The 16,478-nt window shown below is 36.2% G+C and overlaps 1 non-coding gene across 1 annotated transcript; it reads left to right on the top strand.

Moving 5' to 3' along the window:
- Positions 1-2,392: 2,392 nt before the first annotated feature.
- Positions 2,393-2,494, top strand: LOC138924388 (U6 spliceosomal RNA). Its single transcript, XR_011439435.1, has one exon. It is a non-coding gene; the product is annotated as a U6 spliceosomal RNA (small nuclear RNA).
- Positions 2,495-16,478: the final 13,984 nt, after the last annotated feature.

Below are 16,478 nucleotides of genomic sequence, written 5' to 3'. Positions count from 1 at the left end.
TGGTTCTTTCATAGTTCTTTATATTATGCTTTCATGTTTTATGGCTTCTTTGGGTTTTTTAATATTGTTATATGGTATTTTTCCCCATTGGCTGTATCTTGTATGTAGATTCTTTCTGGTAAATTTTAAGTTATACCTTTATTGTTAGTTCTTTTAGTGATTACATTTATACCATAATTTTACATAATACACTTAACTACTCTGCATCTTTAGACAGTAACTATTGAATCTCCATTTTGTACAATAACAAAATTGTTATAATTCCTGAATCTCTTCTCTTTATTTCCACTTTGAAATTACAGATGAACATAATCTTCTTAGTTTGTCTACTATGCATCTTTACATATTTAAATACGTTTTTAGTTCTAGTAATTTTTTTGAGGAAGAAGATTAACCCTGAACTGATGTCTGCCACAAATCCTCCTCTTTTTGCTGGGGAAGACTGGCCTTGAGCTAACATTCATGCCCATCTTCCTCTATTTACATGTGGGACGCCTGCCACAGCATGGCTTGGCAAATGGTGTGTAGGTCCACACCCGGCATCTGAACCAGCAAACCCAGGCTGCCAAAGCGGAGCATGAGAACTTAGCCACTGCACCACCCGGCCAGCCTCTTCTAGTACATTTTTATCAGTTTTTTAAAGTATATTTTAATCTCTGGCTAGTAAAGATGAGGAAATAAAGTACTTATATTACTTTTTATAGTTTTTCTTCCTTTTGCCTCCAATTTTTAAATATATTTTTGTCTTATTTTTGTAGTTTGGGACATTTTCTTCTGCTGTTATAACCATAATTTCAGCAGATGTTTGGTCTTGTTCTTGCAATTGAATGAATGCAATGTCTTAATCTGTCTTTTTCCCATAGTTTCTCTATTGACCTTTTCATTAGCTCCCTTGGTTTCTTGAAGAAGGGCTCATGAAAATTGGAATTCTGACACATATAAGAATGCCTATCTTCTGCCTTTGTTTGCATTCACAGTTTCCTAATTTCAAAGTTTTTGTGTTATTCTTTCTTTCCCTAAATATGATGCAGACATTCCCCAACCTCTTTTACCGTGGAAGAATGCTGAGCAGAAATCTCTAGGCTGGATCTTCACTCTGTTGGTGACTTTATCTTTTTGACTTGAGGTCCAACAGAGGTTTTTTGTTTTGTTTTGATTTAGACTGACAACTCTACCTGTCTATGTTTCAGTGTTGGTCATTCTGTATCTCTTTTTTCCTGGACAGTGTATGTCCTTGCACTCTGTAGGTTAGCCTTCTATTCCAAGAAAATATTCTTGAATTACGTATTTGAATATTTTTCCATTTCAAATGTTGCTGCTGCTTTTAAAACTCATTAATTTTGTGTATATTATGCACTTTTTCTCAATCTTCACCTCCATTTACTTGTTTTGTTTTTTTTAACAGAATGTTTTCGTTTTCATTGTGATCATTAAAGCTTCAACAATTTTTTTGTTTTTCTACTCAACTTCTTTTCTAAGCTCTCTGTGCTCCTATTTCTCTGTACCCATCATATATTTTACTTAAGTCCTACATATTTGCTTTGAACTCCTTGGCTATTTTATTAGTTTTTAAAAATTATTTGGCATTGTAATTGTTTTTTATTTTTTTGGTTATTGTTTCTAGAGCTCATTTATTACTTTCTAGTATTTTGAAGATCTTGTACTGGTTTGGTTTGACTGTTTTAATGACATGAATTCTTCTTGGACTGATTTTTTGCAGAAAGCTTGTATGAGAAAGAGATCATGGCAGTCCTATGGGCTAGGAAAAATTCATCATAGTATACAAGGAAACCTGAGATACCATGTTGGGTGTGTGAGAGAGTTGTTTTAATCATGACTTCTCCAGAGCCAAAGAGATCAGCAGCTACAAGAGACTCCCAGTCCCCACATCTCTCTCCTCCAATTTGTCTCCAAGCTCTCCAGTCATGCCAAATATGTTTGTGTGTTTCCTTGTGGAATTCCAGTTACACCATGGTACCATACGGCGTTTTCCCACCAGCCTGGGTGTTCCGTTTCCTTTGTTTTAAACAGAAAAGATTTTAAACAAGAAAGATCATTGCTTTGCTCCTTGGATGCAGTCTCTGCTTAAGGATGACTATGCCCTGCTGGCTTTGTTGGGGATCTACAGGCTTTCTCAGTGGATCTTTTCCCACACTTGTCTGCTCTTTTGCTGCATTTGGCAGTTCTTTGGCAAATATTGAGATTTACAGCGTCCTGTAATTTTGGAAAGGTGAAAAGTATCTGTAATTCTATTTCTTCAGTTATGTCCATTGTTTTTCAGTGATTTCTAAGAGGAGACAGAAGCAGGATGGTAAGTATTCTGTTTCTCGACTTCTTCACATTGGAAGGCTACAATAAACATCCTGAATCTTAATTAATATAAAGAATCTATGTGCTTTCAGCAGCACATAGACTAAAACTGGATTGATATGGAGAAGATTAGCATGGCCCCTGTGTGAGAATGACACGAAAATTCATGGTCTTCCATATTAAAAAAAAAAAGGAAGAATCAACAGCAAGGATGATGCTGAGATCCTGAGGTGTTTGTAGCCTATGAATCTGCTATCAGACTCAGAGGTGCTTAATGTATGTAGCATAGACTTTGAGGAATAAACTCAAAGTGTGTGTGTGTGTGTGTGTGAAGCATAATTTACATACAAGAAAATTTATCAGGTCTTAGCTTTATCTCTGCACAATTTTTCTTTATATCCTTTTTCTCATATCACCATTTATTTTTATCTTACTTGCTACTGTGTGTTGTATCAAATAAAAGTTTTGGCCACAAATAGCAGAAAATCCAATTCAAAATGACTTTAACCAGGGATTCTCAAACTTTAAGGGGCCATCAAGATGACTTGCCCAGAGTTTCTGATTCAGTAGGTTGGAGCGGTGTCTGGGAATTTGCATTTCTGGCAAGTTCCCAGGGATGTGGATGTTGCTAGATCTAGGGACCATACTTTGAGAATCACTGGGTTAAACAATTAGAAGATGTATTATCTTGCAGTAAAGGATAGTAGGGTGTCTCTGTGGCTGGTTAATGTTGTATGTCAACTATAAAATGATCCTTTATTTTCAGAAATATAGACTACCTCTCTCACGGAGCAAGCTGGCTGTAGCACCTCAGGGCACAACAGTGCTCAGAGTCAGGGGGAAAATAAAAGGCTAACCCTCCCTGTCTCTTTTAGAGATACCTTTCCTTGGAGCACTCTCATTGGTAAAAATTAGGCAATGCAATTTTTTCTGTGCCTATTTACTAACAAGAAGGATGTACCTTTTATTTATTATTAGACTAGACTAATCGAGACTAACCTCTTGGAGCTCGCCCCAGTGTAAATAGCTAAATGAGACCAGAGTTTCAGGCTGAAAATGGTGGAGTTTAAATTGCCTTGATGGGGAAGTGGCAGTGCCATAAATTATTGTATATACAGTTTTCCTAAGGCCTTTTTACAGTTTGGGGCCAGTCTTTCTCAGTTTATTTTCATCTGTTCAGTAGTTAAAATCTAAGTGTTAAACGCCACATTAACACTTCCTAGTTAATTAGCAAGAACAACAACGTCTCAATTGATTCTTTTAAACTCACAAGTTCTATTCTTCCTGTACTTTAGAAAAATCAAACTCTGCACAGTTTTTATGTTGCAGTTGTGCAAGATGTCTTCTTCAATACTTGCTTTAGTTTTGACTTTTCTTCCCCGATTCTGTAACAAATATATATTTTTTCGTGTTCTGGAATAAACTTGGAATAACCTTTCTTCAGCTGAAATTCTGAGCTGCTGTTTTTGTTACTGTTCTGGATATTTCGCAGCTTCATTTGTTTGTAATGAATTCACAATGACCTATTCTGTCCAGGTAATTGCAACTTGTTTGCTTTATAATCAGGAGACCAGAGAATTTTGTAATGGAACTCAACGTATGTGAGATAACTATCAAATGTAATATTATTATTTTATAGACATTTTCTTGAAACACACATACACAAAAGTAACTAACTTGATCAAAGTGAACATACTCATTTAACCAATCAGATCAATAAATTGAACATTACATGAATCCAAAAAGTCCCTTCCACATGCCCTTCCAACCAGCATCTTCTCTTTTCTACACCAAAGGTGACAGAGATTAGTTTTGCCTATTTTTGAACATAATTTAAATGGAATCACACAGTGTTACCTGTTTGTGTTATACTTCTTTTGTTCAATATTATGTGTAAGATTGATTCCTATTTTTTCATGTAGCAAACTGGTTGCACAAATTTGTACTCCCAGTAGGATATGGAAGTTCCAGGAGCTTCATATCAGGGCAACGCATATTATTTTCTATCTTTTTAAATTTAGCAGTTCTGGTGGCTATGTATAGCACAATTTTTGGTTTTAATTTGCATTTCTCTCATGACTAGTGAAGAAGAGTTTTTCATTCCAAGTTTAATGTCTTTAATACATATAAGAATATTCAGAATATTCTTTTTCCTTATCAGTTTTACTAGTTTATGTTTCATAGTTATCTCTCTTTTCATCCAAATTTTTATATATATTGCCTTATAGTTGTTTATAACAGCTTCTTATTATCTTTTTGATCTCTGTAAATTCTGTATTGGTGTCTCTTCATTCCTAATATTTATCATTTATGTTTGTTTATTTATATTTTCTCCCATTTTTGCTAGGATTTTGCTACTCCTATTTGTCCTTTCAAAGAACACGATTCTGCTTCATTTGTTTTCTCTTTTGAGAGTTCTTTTTTTATTTGATTACTTTCCACTTTTTTCTATATTTTTTCATTTATTACTTTTGGGTTTACTTAACTGCTTTTCCTCTAACTTCTTGAGATGGATACGTATATAATTTATCAAGCCTTTTTTCTCTTTCAACATGTATATTTAAAGCACACATTAATTTTGATTTTCATTTAAAAATATTTGTAACTGTCATTGAAATTTCTTCTTTAGCCATGAATTATTTAGAAGTGTAGTGCTTAATTTCCAAACATTTGGAGATTTTCTAGTTATTGGTTTCTAGCTTAATGCCATTACATTCCAAAAACCTGCAATGTATAATTTCAACACTTTGAAGTGTGTTGAACTTGCTTTATGTCCCTGTGTATCGTCAATTTTGGAAATGCTCTGCGTTATAGGATGCAATGTTCCATGTACAACAGTTATATGATTTGTGAATCATATTGTGCAAATTTCTGTATCTTCTCTGATTTTTGTCTGCTTGTCTTATCAAGTATTGAGAGAGGTGTATTAAAATCTCCTTTTATGAATATATATTTTTGATTTCTTCTCGCTGTTGCCTCACTTGGTCTTTCCCCTGTGTGCATGTATCCCCAATTTTCCTTTGTGTGCCTAAATTTCCACTTTTTATAAGGACACTAGTCATATTGAATTACGACCCATTCTCATGGCTCATTTTAACTTAATAAATCTTTGAAGGCCCGAGCTCCAAATACAGCCCCATTCTGAGGTACTGGGGCTTAGGGCTTCATCATATGAATTTTGGGGGGAGCACAGTTCAGCCCATAGCAGCATCATTAGATACTGTCTGCCATTTAAATTAGTAGAGAGGAATTTTATTATGCACTTTCTTGGTTGTTATATTTCTTATAAACTGGTTTATATGATACCCTTTCTTATGTAATACTTTTGTGTAATTAAGAAATTTTCTTGTTATTTCAGATGCACTTTTAAATTTTACAGTATCTTACATCTGAATACTTTGTGATGCTTACTCTTTAACATTTAGCAACAAATATTTTTTCAGTAATTAACATGTGAAATTTATAAAGAGAATATAGGTATTTGGAAAGGTTACCTATAACACAATGGAATATTGAAATAGTTCCCGGTGTCAAGACATTCAGACACCCTAAATAATTTGAATATTTTTTTCAACTTTAGATAGTTTAGAATCTGACTAATCACCCATCTTAATTTAGGTCTACTTGATAAAAAAAACAAAAATTTTAGTGTTTTCTTATGAGGCTGATAAGTCAATTCTAAATAGGAATGATGCTATGATTAATAATATAGACATCAGTTTTCATCTCTTCTTGTTCATATGTTATATTTATCAAAAGTTGAGTGCTATAAACTCCAGCCTGAACAGACAAGCATCTTAGGTGATATGGTGGATTACTATGAGTTTTTTAAAAATAAAATTTCTTTTCTCTTCCCAGCATCTCTTTCAATTAGATGAGACCCATGTGATTGATTTCTCGCCAATGGAGTTAGACAAAAATGATGGACACCACTTCCAGGGCTAACCAATTAAAACCTCCAGTGGTAATCCTCCTCTCTTTCTTTCCCTGTTCTTTGCTGAGTAGAGAATGCCCTATGGACCCAGAGGAGGGCAAAACTATAGCATAGAAGGAGTCTGACTCCATGATGGACAATACAGAAAGCTGTTCACTGACTAGGAACATGTTATTTATGTGAAGGAAAAATAAACTTTATTGTACTAAGCCATTGAGATTTGGGTCCTGTTTGTCACAGCAGCAAATATTTATTTAACAGGGACAGATGGTGAAAGTGCAACCTAACTCATGTAACATTCATTGCTGAAAAGTTCCTTTTTCTAACTATCTTAGTATAAACACTTCAGAGCACTTTTCTTTAATCTTTTTCTACTTGATTAAAATGTCATCCTCATTCTATGTGATATTTATGAAAAACTAGAAATTTCTCCAACTGCCTCTTCTTCAGTCTGAACATTCTCTGCTCCATTTCACACTATTTTGCCTCCGGTTTGATTAGTTTTCCATTTATTATTTTTCAAGCACTCATATAATTCCCTCTTCTATCCATGTGCTGTCGTCATTTATCTTTTTCTGTGTGCTTATTTAAGCCGTGTGCTATCTGTGAAGAGTTTGTTCTTGTCCTAATCCTCAGTGAATTCCTATGATCCTTATTTTCTGAACCATTATTTTGGCGGTTATCAAATTGATGCATGGTGTTAAGAGGAAGGAATCTAGTCTATCAAGTACATCTAATATACCACAAAGTATTTTAAATGTATTTAATGGCTACAATCAATTGAACACTCACTATGTGCCAGATGCCTCAGAAACTCTCGTTTAATCATCAGAATAACCTTATGAAGTAGTTGTTTTTTCACCCCCATTTTAGAGAGGAAAAAACTGAGGAATTAAAGAAGTGAAGAAATTTACAACTCACAATTAAATTTCATAGATCAAGCTTTCCCCACGACCTTCATGCTACTTTCCTGTCATAAATAGTTTACGTTCCTTTAATTTAACTTAAAACATTATCTTTTCTCTGTAGTCAGAAAGTGTGCTTTGCACTAAAGTTGTTCAATAAATATTTGATAATTAGTATCTATATCTGGGTTCATTTCAGAGCAGGTCTTTATTTCAGGAAAACGTACTTAGATTTAACCCCGGGCTTGACTGCTGTGTCTACTAAAGTCAGCGTTTGTGTTCAAATGCACAACACTGTGATTCTTTAGTTTGGAACCCTGGGACTCCAACCAGGAATTTCCATATATTGTAACCCAAATTCCAGATCAGGCTCTGAAAATCCGGATTTCTTGAGACTATTCCATTTTTAAGTAAAGGGCTCAATGTGCACCCAGAGCAAGCCTAGATCAGGACTATGAACATTTGTTGAAGTTCAAAGTTTATATGTTTACCTGCAGGAATACATCTCGATATTCCATCCTTTATGAAATAATAGACACCTAGAATTTGTCTGGTTGATTATAGCCTTACACCAATTTCTAATCTGTGTTTTTCTGTAAAAGGGAATTAGAAGATGTTTAAATGAAGATCAAAATGAGGAGAGTGTAATTAAGGCTGCATTCAATTACAATCCTACTTTACTTATTTAACATTATTTGAAAGCTCATCTCATATATTTTGGTCGCTGAAAAATACTAAATTATTTTAATTCTTAATAATATCGTTATATTCATAATCTATTTTCAGGTTTTCATGAATTTTACATACATTTATTATTTTGTGACAATTTATATATTTTATGCATTTCTGTTTTAAGCAGAAAAATGGGTTGTAAATAAAGTAGGATAATTGCTAATATATATTCCATGACTTTAATGGCCTTTTCTTCCCCATGGACCATTATTAGTTTTCTCCTAAAACCCTTTTAATTAATCAAAAGAAAATGGGAGATTTCCATTAATATCTGAGCAGCTTTTTTACCTTAATTTGTTCCAAAGTACATATGTGTTATAAATTGTGAGTCTCTGGACAGACAGAAAAAAAGAGGAACCTCCATGTTTTCTTACATAGATAAAAGATGCTACTTCATGATTTGATAGGTTACAATGGTGTTATTGGCCTTTCTTGTGGTAAAATATGTTTATCCAGGCTTCTTTGCTCTTTATGTTTGACAGCCCCTGAGAACAGGGTGTTCATAAGTGTTGCAATATCAGATTCACTGACAGATTCTTCAAAATTATCTAAACCAAAGTCATATCACTTGAAAGTTCCATTTGGGTGTAAGGAAGAAAGTAAGCATGCGTCACCAAGAACTGTACTGAGTGTATACTCAGCCAGCAAAACTACAAATAAAAAGAAATAAATGCCATTAACCCGGGTGGATTTCAGAAAAGGAAAACAAGAAGTAGTCTCTGGGAATTTTGTTCCTGGGGAGGATGCCTTATTTAAAATTAAATCCTTCTCCTGATGCCAGGAATTACAAAAAAGATAAAAGGAATACTTTGAGATACTTAACAATGTTGAAGACCCAAATGAAACAGCTGCACTTACATGTTATTTCTTTTTTCTGATTTTAATTTGTATAGTTCCCAAAATATGAGAGAGATTATCACTTGAAAACATAAGTGTTCAGGTGAAACAAAATCCCAAATGAAGGGAAGTTACGGAAACATCAGGAGAGCAGAGTCCATTGTCACTGGGTATTGTGCAACCCACAAATGAAATTACCTCCATGTATCTTATATCCCAAACTGAATTCACTGGAATAGCACAAGACAAGTGATAGTCTTTCTGATTTCCTGACTGGAAAGATGAGTGTGTGTCGGTACCTGGAATCTAATTACAGGCAAGCCACTAATAAAACCACGAGATACTTGACAATATGAGAGGGAAAACTGTACAAACAGAAAATTTATGACAGTGATCCACAGCACCGCTGCAATAAAGGATTCCAGTTTGAGTGACATTTCCTGAATAGTAATAAAAAATTAGAAGCCCATTCAACCACCCGGGATATTATCAATATTTACTTCTTCTTTGGTTGTCAGTTTCATGTCATGCCCCCAAACCTCCTTTAAGGGAAAGAAAAGAAATGTAGTTCTCCTCCCTACATAAATTTAAAGCATAAGTCTTTAGCCTTTAGGACATTTTTATTTTTCTGCAGGCAAAGGCAAGGGATTCGCTTTTGTCACTCTTGAGAAAACCTGCTCTGTAGTTGAGAACACAGTTTTAGAGCCAGACAGGCATAGATTTTGATTCCAATTTTTCCATATGCTAGAAGAATGTGATCCTACTTGTTTAAGTATTGATTGTCTCATTTTTAATATAAGGATGATAATAATTACCTGAGGAGGTACTGTGAGAATTAAACTGATAGTATATTCGCTGTGAAATGCAATGTCTTACAAATAGTAAACTCTCAGTATGTGGTAGCTAAATGACAGAGAGAAAACAAGAGCAAGAGCAGGAACGAGAGAGAGAGATGAATAATTTAATTCATGGTTCCGCAGCAACTTTTCAAACACAGTCCAAGCATCATCCAAAAGATTTGGTCTATTCAAAGCAGAAGTAATGGATTACTTTCTGAAAGATTATATGTAAAATGACTGTTTTTCTACATAGAATTCTGATTTACCACTGGTTCAATGGCATAGTTTTAATTTAAGAACTGTGTAGTTAAAGAGTGATCTTATTTGCCATTGGATCATTAATTGGATGAGATTCCTATGAACATTTCCTAAATCTGATGGTAACATCTAAAAACAAAAAAGTTAAATACACTGGATGGAATACCATGAAAACCAGCTTTTTAATGCAACAAATAATCATTTGTATCAGAGCAGTTAATCATTGGTTAACATTTTTGTTCTTCAATGCCTAGGAATTATTTTTCCCCCAAGGGGATTTGTAAGTTTGTGCCTTTCCCCACTCTTGGCTAAGGATTGAGAAAAAAATCAAACTACTTCAAGAAAACAGCACTGGTCTGGAACATTCCCATCAATTTAGGTATTGGTAGAATTTCATAAGCCTTTACTGACTGTGTCTTAATTTGAGGGAGTAGTATCACTTTTGATAATTAGCTGAATTTCGGGAGGCTTTACTGAAGACTAATATTATGGGATGAGTCAGAAGTGCGTATTTTATCTTTGGTCATCAGCAGAAATCTAGAAAATTCAAAAATGGTTTAATTCTGTTGACTGAGGTAAAGGCACTTCCTAACATATATGGAATTTAGCATCTAAAAGCGAAAATAAAACCAAAACAAACAAACAAAGCTACACAAATCGGGTACCATGCTTCACATAAAGATAAAAGCCATTCTTAAAACTTTCATATGACATGATAGGTAGATATACACAGAAAGTCAATGAATAAACAATCACAACTTTTTCTTTTTTCTTCCATATTCATCATGCTTGGCTAAGGAGAGGGAAGAAATGTGAGCAGGAAAGAGAGACTTTTAAAGAGGGACAGTAAAAATTCATAATTCCACTTTCTTGCTTTTCCTTCTTTCTAATCCATGAATAGAGGTTGGGGCCCCACAAAAACTATCACTCCAGGAAACTAAGCAAGACTTGACTTAGTTCTCAATTGCCAGGTATGAAATTAGTTAGAGAACTGCATCTCTGGAGCAGTGTTCTCCTCCATACCATCCTTGAGCTCCTCGTAGGCCACAGATATCTTCCCAACTGCATGAAAAACAAAAACAGCAATTCATTTATTTAGTTCTCGTACTAAATGACTTATCATTCCATACGTTTTGATTCCTAAGGAAGTTGGGCTATTTAGTAGTGAAGTATTGAGTTTTTAAGGTTTACCAAAATTTGGTACTTAAGTAAAAGTAGCGTGTTACTAGAACACTGATCACCCCAGTTCAGTGTTCCCATAAGAGGTGTGGCTGCCATACAATCCTTTGTAACTTTGTAAAGTTCCTATTCTGTACACATACATGAAACTCCTACAGTATTGGAGAAGGATGATTCATCTTCAGAGCGTCTTAATTTGGTGATGATTTTCAGCTGCTACTTTTTTTTAGTAGTCATATATTAGTCGAATTACTATTAGGTGTGTCTTTTAAAACTTTCGTTCGTTCTACTTTTTTGCTATCAATTTGATTTTTATTTTGTTTCTCTGTGATTCTTTATTAAAACAAAGAACCCTCTAAATCCCTCAACTTCCAAAATTTGAATGTGGGAATGCAAGGAATAGTTTGAAATAAAGTTATTCTTTTTGTAGTATTAGAGGGAAAGAAGTTTCCCAGTGTAGACTGACATGAACTAATCCCAAATGAGGGAGGTTTCTAAAGATCTAATCCCTAACTACGTCTACTTAGACCAGATCATCTTTCTCTGAAGATGGAGTGGATTCCTGCCTTGCCCTGCTGGCCCCAGTTTACAGAGCTCAGTAGCGATCTGACCAGGCTGGACCAATCAGAGTTGCTTGAGAAGACATTTGGAATTGGGATTCAGAGACATTAGTTAGGCTTTCTCAGTGATTGTTTGAAACATGGGCTTGACACACCAGAAAAGCAGAAAAGGGCAGCAAACTATTTTTTGTTAGAGCATGTGTTCTCTGCCCTGCTTATCTAAAATTAGAGAAAATAATCCTGAGTTTTGGGAGTATTTACGTTTTGGTAACTGCTTCCAAGTTCTTCCATAGATAAAACAGTGGGTACATTTCTATGTAACAGCCATGACACGTGAACATGGAAAATGGCTAATGTCAATCCATGGGAGGGAGGCCTGATCACTAAAGTGACAAACCAGAGCTCTATTTCTACTTGTCTTCTTAAGGGCAATGTGTTTAGGAGTCTTTTCTTTTTTTTAGTGCCATTCACAACTGAAAGGGCCCATTCAAAAACAAACTGACTTTTATTTACTAATTGTTAGTAATAGTATAAAAAGGCAGATAAAACCTTCCAAGATAGGGAGAAAAGTCCTTAAAATCTTACTTGAGAAGTCTTGCTCTGATTATGCCCAGTATCCATGGGTATGGATGTTAAATTAAATATGGTGCATGAATTCGATAGTTATTCAGATTGTTTGCCTTTGTCTCTGACATAGCACATAGACATAGTAATAGACAGCGTATATTACACATGATATATCCACATGAATATCCATATATTTTCATATCCACATGAATACAGATAATACTAAAGATATGTTTCTAAATTTTTTCCAATTAAAGATATAAGAATTCAAGATTTTGTTCTCTTTATTCATAAAATAATATTTTGGAGGTCTCCAGTATAAAACAACAGAACATGGAAACGTGCCATCCTCCTGTTTTAGGGAATAGCGAATTAAATTGCCGTATCAACAGCTCTCTGGCACAGCCTGATTCAAACTGATTTAAGCTGATTGATTCAAACAATTCAAGATGTGCAATGAAGAAAACAAAGACGTCCCAACATTGTGTTTCTTCAAAAGTAATAAAAGATATTCTTCTTCTCACCTCAACAGCTTTTAAAAACATTATATTTGAAGAAACATAGCCTGGTGTCAGATTGGTAAAACTCAGCAGTGGAATTCAAGGAGGTGAATGAAAAAATTTCAAGAAGAAATGGAAGCAACAGAGGGTAATGCTACTGGGGAAACTGCCTTGTTGAAGCTCCTGACAGATCTGGAGGTTCTCCTCGAGTGTGGGGCTGACATGGCCAAGCCATTCAATCTTACGTTAATCCGCCACTGCTGGGTTGGACCCAGAGCAACATAGATTTTTCTGTACCCCCTGCCAAGAGTCTAATAATCCACATCCTTTCTTTTGAAGGGTAGAAATCTCAATAGGATTGGAAACAAGTCACGGAAAAGGTGCCAGCAGGGGGCTTGTTTCATTATAATAACAAACCAGCTCCTGTTCAAAGAGAAATCACACTGAATTCCTTGCTGTCTTGTCCTAGTTGATTCTTTTTTTTATCCTAAATATTTACCTTAATCCCTTTAAACCAAGGCCCTCCCACAGGAATCGCTGTACTTCTTCTCCTATCTGGAGACTACTCTCTTTTGTGGGATTCCTTTAGTTGTTGCTGTGGGTTTACTCTTCTCTCTAGAGAGGTTTTTGTTGCTTCTTTATTTCCTGGCTCTATGTTTTACTTTCATTCTGAGCTATTAAATTGAATTTACTTTTCTTTTACATGCGGGCCTTTTTCAAGACCTGAATACAGAATCCTTCAGATATAGACAATCTGAAATAGCTAAGGGGGGTAAATATCTACCTATATTATTAATGTAGATGTTGATCAAACCCAGAGAGAGCAAAGCATTCATACTGGGTTTTCTGCTTACAGCATCCTTGATTTAGCCACAGAATCATTGTCATCCTCACGTCAACCAAAAAGCAATGGATTCTAGTAGCCTTGAATATATAACACTCCTTTGGGGACCCTGCCTAGACCAAATTGCCCTTCTCTGAAGATGGAGTGGATTCTGGCCTTGCCGTACTCACCCCAGCTTATTGAGCTGGGTAGACATCTGACCCTGACCCAGGCTGGACCAACCAGATTGGATCGAGAGGACATTTGGAATTGGAATTCAGACATGCTTGTTAGGCTCTGGTAATATTTGAACTAGTGAGAAGGCCGATCCTCTGGACAGCCATGTTCTGTGCCTGGCCAACCAGTGAGAAATGGTCTGAAGGGAAAGAAAAATAAGGCTGATATTGAGAGATTAGCAGACATGAGCATGCACGAGCACCTCAGAGACACAGATGATATCAATTATAAACTTATTAGAGTCCCAGTTTATATTCTGGTTCCTGGTGAAGCCCACAGGACTTCTTTACCTTGGGATCTGTGAAATAGCCCTGTATCCCTATAATAAATCTACCTTTTTAATTACACTTGCTTGATTGGGTTTCTGTCACATTAAACAGAAGAATCTATGAATGACAATTTGTTTCACGATGGTGTGGGGGATCAGAATTTGCCACCTCAAAATGTATCTCTTTGGCTTGACTATTTTTAAGAACTCGGAAAGAAACTTCCTCCTTTCCACTAACTGCCTAGACAAAGTTAAGATAGAAGGCCTGTCCCAGGAAGGAACTATCACCATAGATAACTCCAGGTGTGGTAGACAGGGAGGAAACTTGCTAGGCAGGTTTTTATTAAAATTCTTTCTCCGGTCACATTGTCCATTGATGGCCCAGCAAACGTTTGTTTACAAAACATTTACCTTTTGATCCCCATGTAAATTGCCTTCTTCCCCTTTGAAGTCCCAAATCAGTACCCCCAACATCCTCCTTTGTCTTAAATAAAGATGGTATTTAAAGTGGTGTCTTCTGCCATGTTGGAGAGTTATTCAGTTTTCCTGGGTTTCTCCCATGTATATATGTTATTAAATAGTTTGGTTTTCTCCTGTTACTCTGTATCATGTCAATTTAATTCTTAGACCAGCCGGAAGAACCTAGAGGAGAGAGGAATAGTCCTTCCTTGCCTGCAACAGTCATAGCATTCATGCTATCTCTTAGCTAGACTGAACTTCTTAGTGCCTTTGAGTTGATTCTGACTCTCAGCACCCTGAGTACAGCGGAGTGGAGCCCTGCCCAGTCTTTTTTCACCATCCTTTCACCTTCCAGTGCTCTATCAGACAATGCTCTGCTCTTCATAAGATTTTCATGGCTAATATTTTTGGAAGCAGGTGGCCAGGTCCTTCTTCCCAGTCTGTCTTAGTCTGAAAGCACCACTGAAACCTGTCCACCATGGATGACCCTGCTGGTATTTGAAATACCAGTGGGGTAGCTTTCAGCATCATAGCAACATGCAGCTGCCACAGTATGACAACAGACAGACAGGTGGTGTGGTTTCCTAATGGGGAAAGGAACCTGGGTGGTGGCAGTGAGAGCTCCAAATCTTAACCAATAGACCACCAGACTGAACTATGGATATCTAATTCAACACATTTATTTTACACATGAGAAAACTGAGGCCTAAAAGTAGAGTCATGTGCTCATAGTTGAAGAAACAATTAATGGCAAAACCAAATCTAGAAATACAAATGAGTGGTAAGAAGGGCTGGCAATCATCAACACACTCTGAATAGTGTGATTGGGGCAGAGCCCTGGAACTGAAGTCAGAACACGTGACTGCCAGTCCTTTCTTGGAGACTCACTAGGTAGCTTACCTTGGGTTGTTTTTGGAGTCTTGGGTTTTTATCTGCTAATGAGGAGGTTGGGATATATGTTCTATCTGGTTCCTTCTAACTCTAAACTTATAGACTTCTAAGTGGTGTCTACAAAAGCAAAATGAGTTGAGTATCAGAAGTAATTATCTGGAAAATGTGAAGATGGATTTGGTTGCTTGGGGAGGAGTTAACTAGTTCACACAGGGTGAGTGTCCAAGCATAAAGCAGAAGTACTATTTTATAGCTCAAAGCTGTCTACTGAAGTCAATCGGGCTCCCCAAAGTGGTAGTTTTACTTTGTGGGTTTTTCATATCAAATCAAGTAGTAAACTGATTATGTGTGCAGACAGTGGGTTTGTATTGAGAATCTGTCTGGAAAGCATCCAGAATGAGATCCAAGCCAAAACGGAATTCCTTCTTCCAGACAGTAGGAAAAGGGAAAGGTTAACCGTAAATTGATTTGGGCTCCTGGCTCTTAAAGAAGTAGGCTGAACTGAAACAAACCAGTCTCTCTCTCATTCCCTCTCTCTCTCACTCCCTTCCTCCCTTCCTTCCCTCCTCCCACCCTTTCTTCTTTCCTTCTTTATTTATTTTTTCCTGACTAATGATATATTTGTAGAATGAATGAATGTGAATATGAGAGCTTTTCTCATTTTTACTTATAAAAGATAGAGAGCAATGAGATTGTCAATTGTATAAGATGTTTCCATCTCCAAAACTTTGAGCCCTTGACAACACATAAAATACACACTTATCAGCATATACATGGGACCTGGAACAGCATAAATTTCCCTCCATAATGTATACCATATACGATCGAATTCCCTCTGCCGGCACGTAGACATAATCTCCCAGTGGGTCACAGCCCTGTCTGATTTCCTGTCCCTGCCCCTTCCTGAGGCCCTCTCACCTGTCTCATGCTTTGGCTATTCTACTGAGTTGTCACGTGTGTCAGTCAGTAATAAATCTCTGCATTGCCACAGTCAGCAATCTCTCCTTAGCTCGCATTCTTCTCATCACTTTGCCGATTTGGTACGTCTGCTCCCTTTTCTTCTTAGAACTCCTCAGCTTGTACCTCATTGCAACTTCACAACTCAGTCAATCCTGACTATTCCTCCTTTCTGTCTTCATGGATTTGTCTTCCTCTCCTCACTTCCTAAATATGGCCTCT

The sequence above is a fragment of the Equus caballus genome, chromosome 5 (assembly GCF_041296265.1).
Source record: "Equus caballus isolate H_3958 breed thoroughbred chromosome 5, TB-T2T, whole genome shotgun sequence".
In the NCBI taxonomy this organism is placed as follows: Eukaryota; Metazoa; Chordata; class Mammalia; order Perissodactyla; family Equidae; genus Equus; species Equus caballus.
The sequence above is the reverse complement of the archived record's forward strand: the minus strand, read 5'-3'. Positions and strand labels throughout refer to the sequence as shown.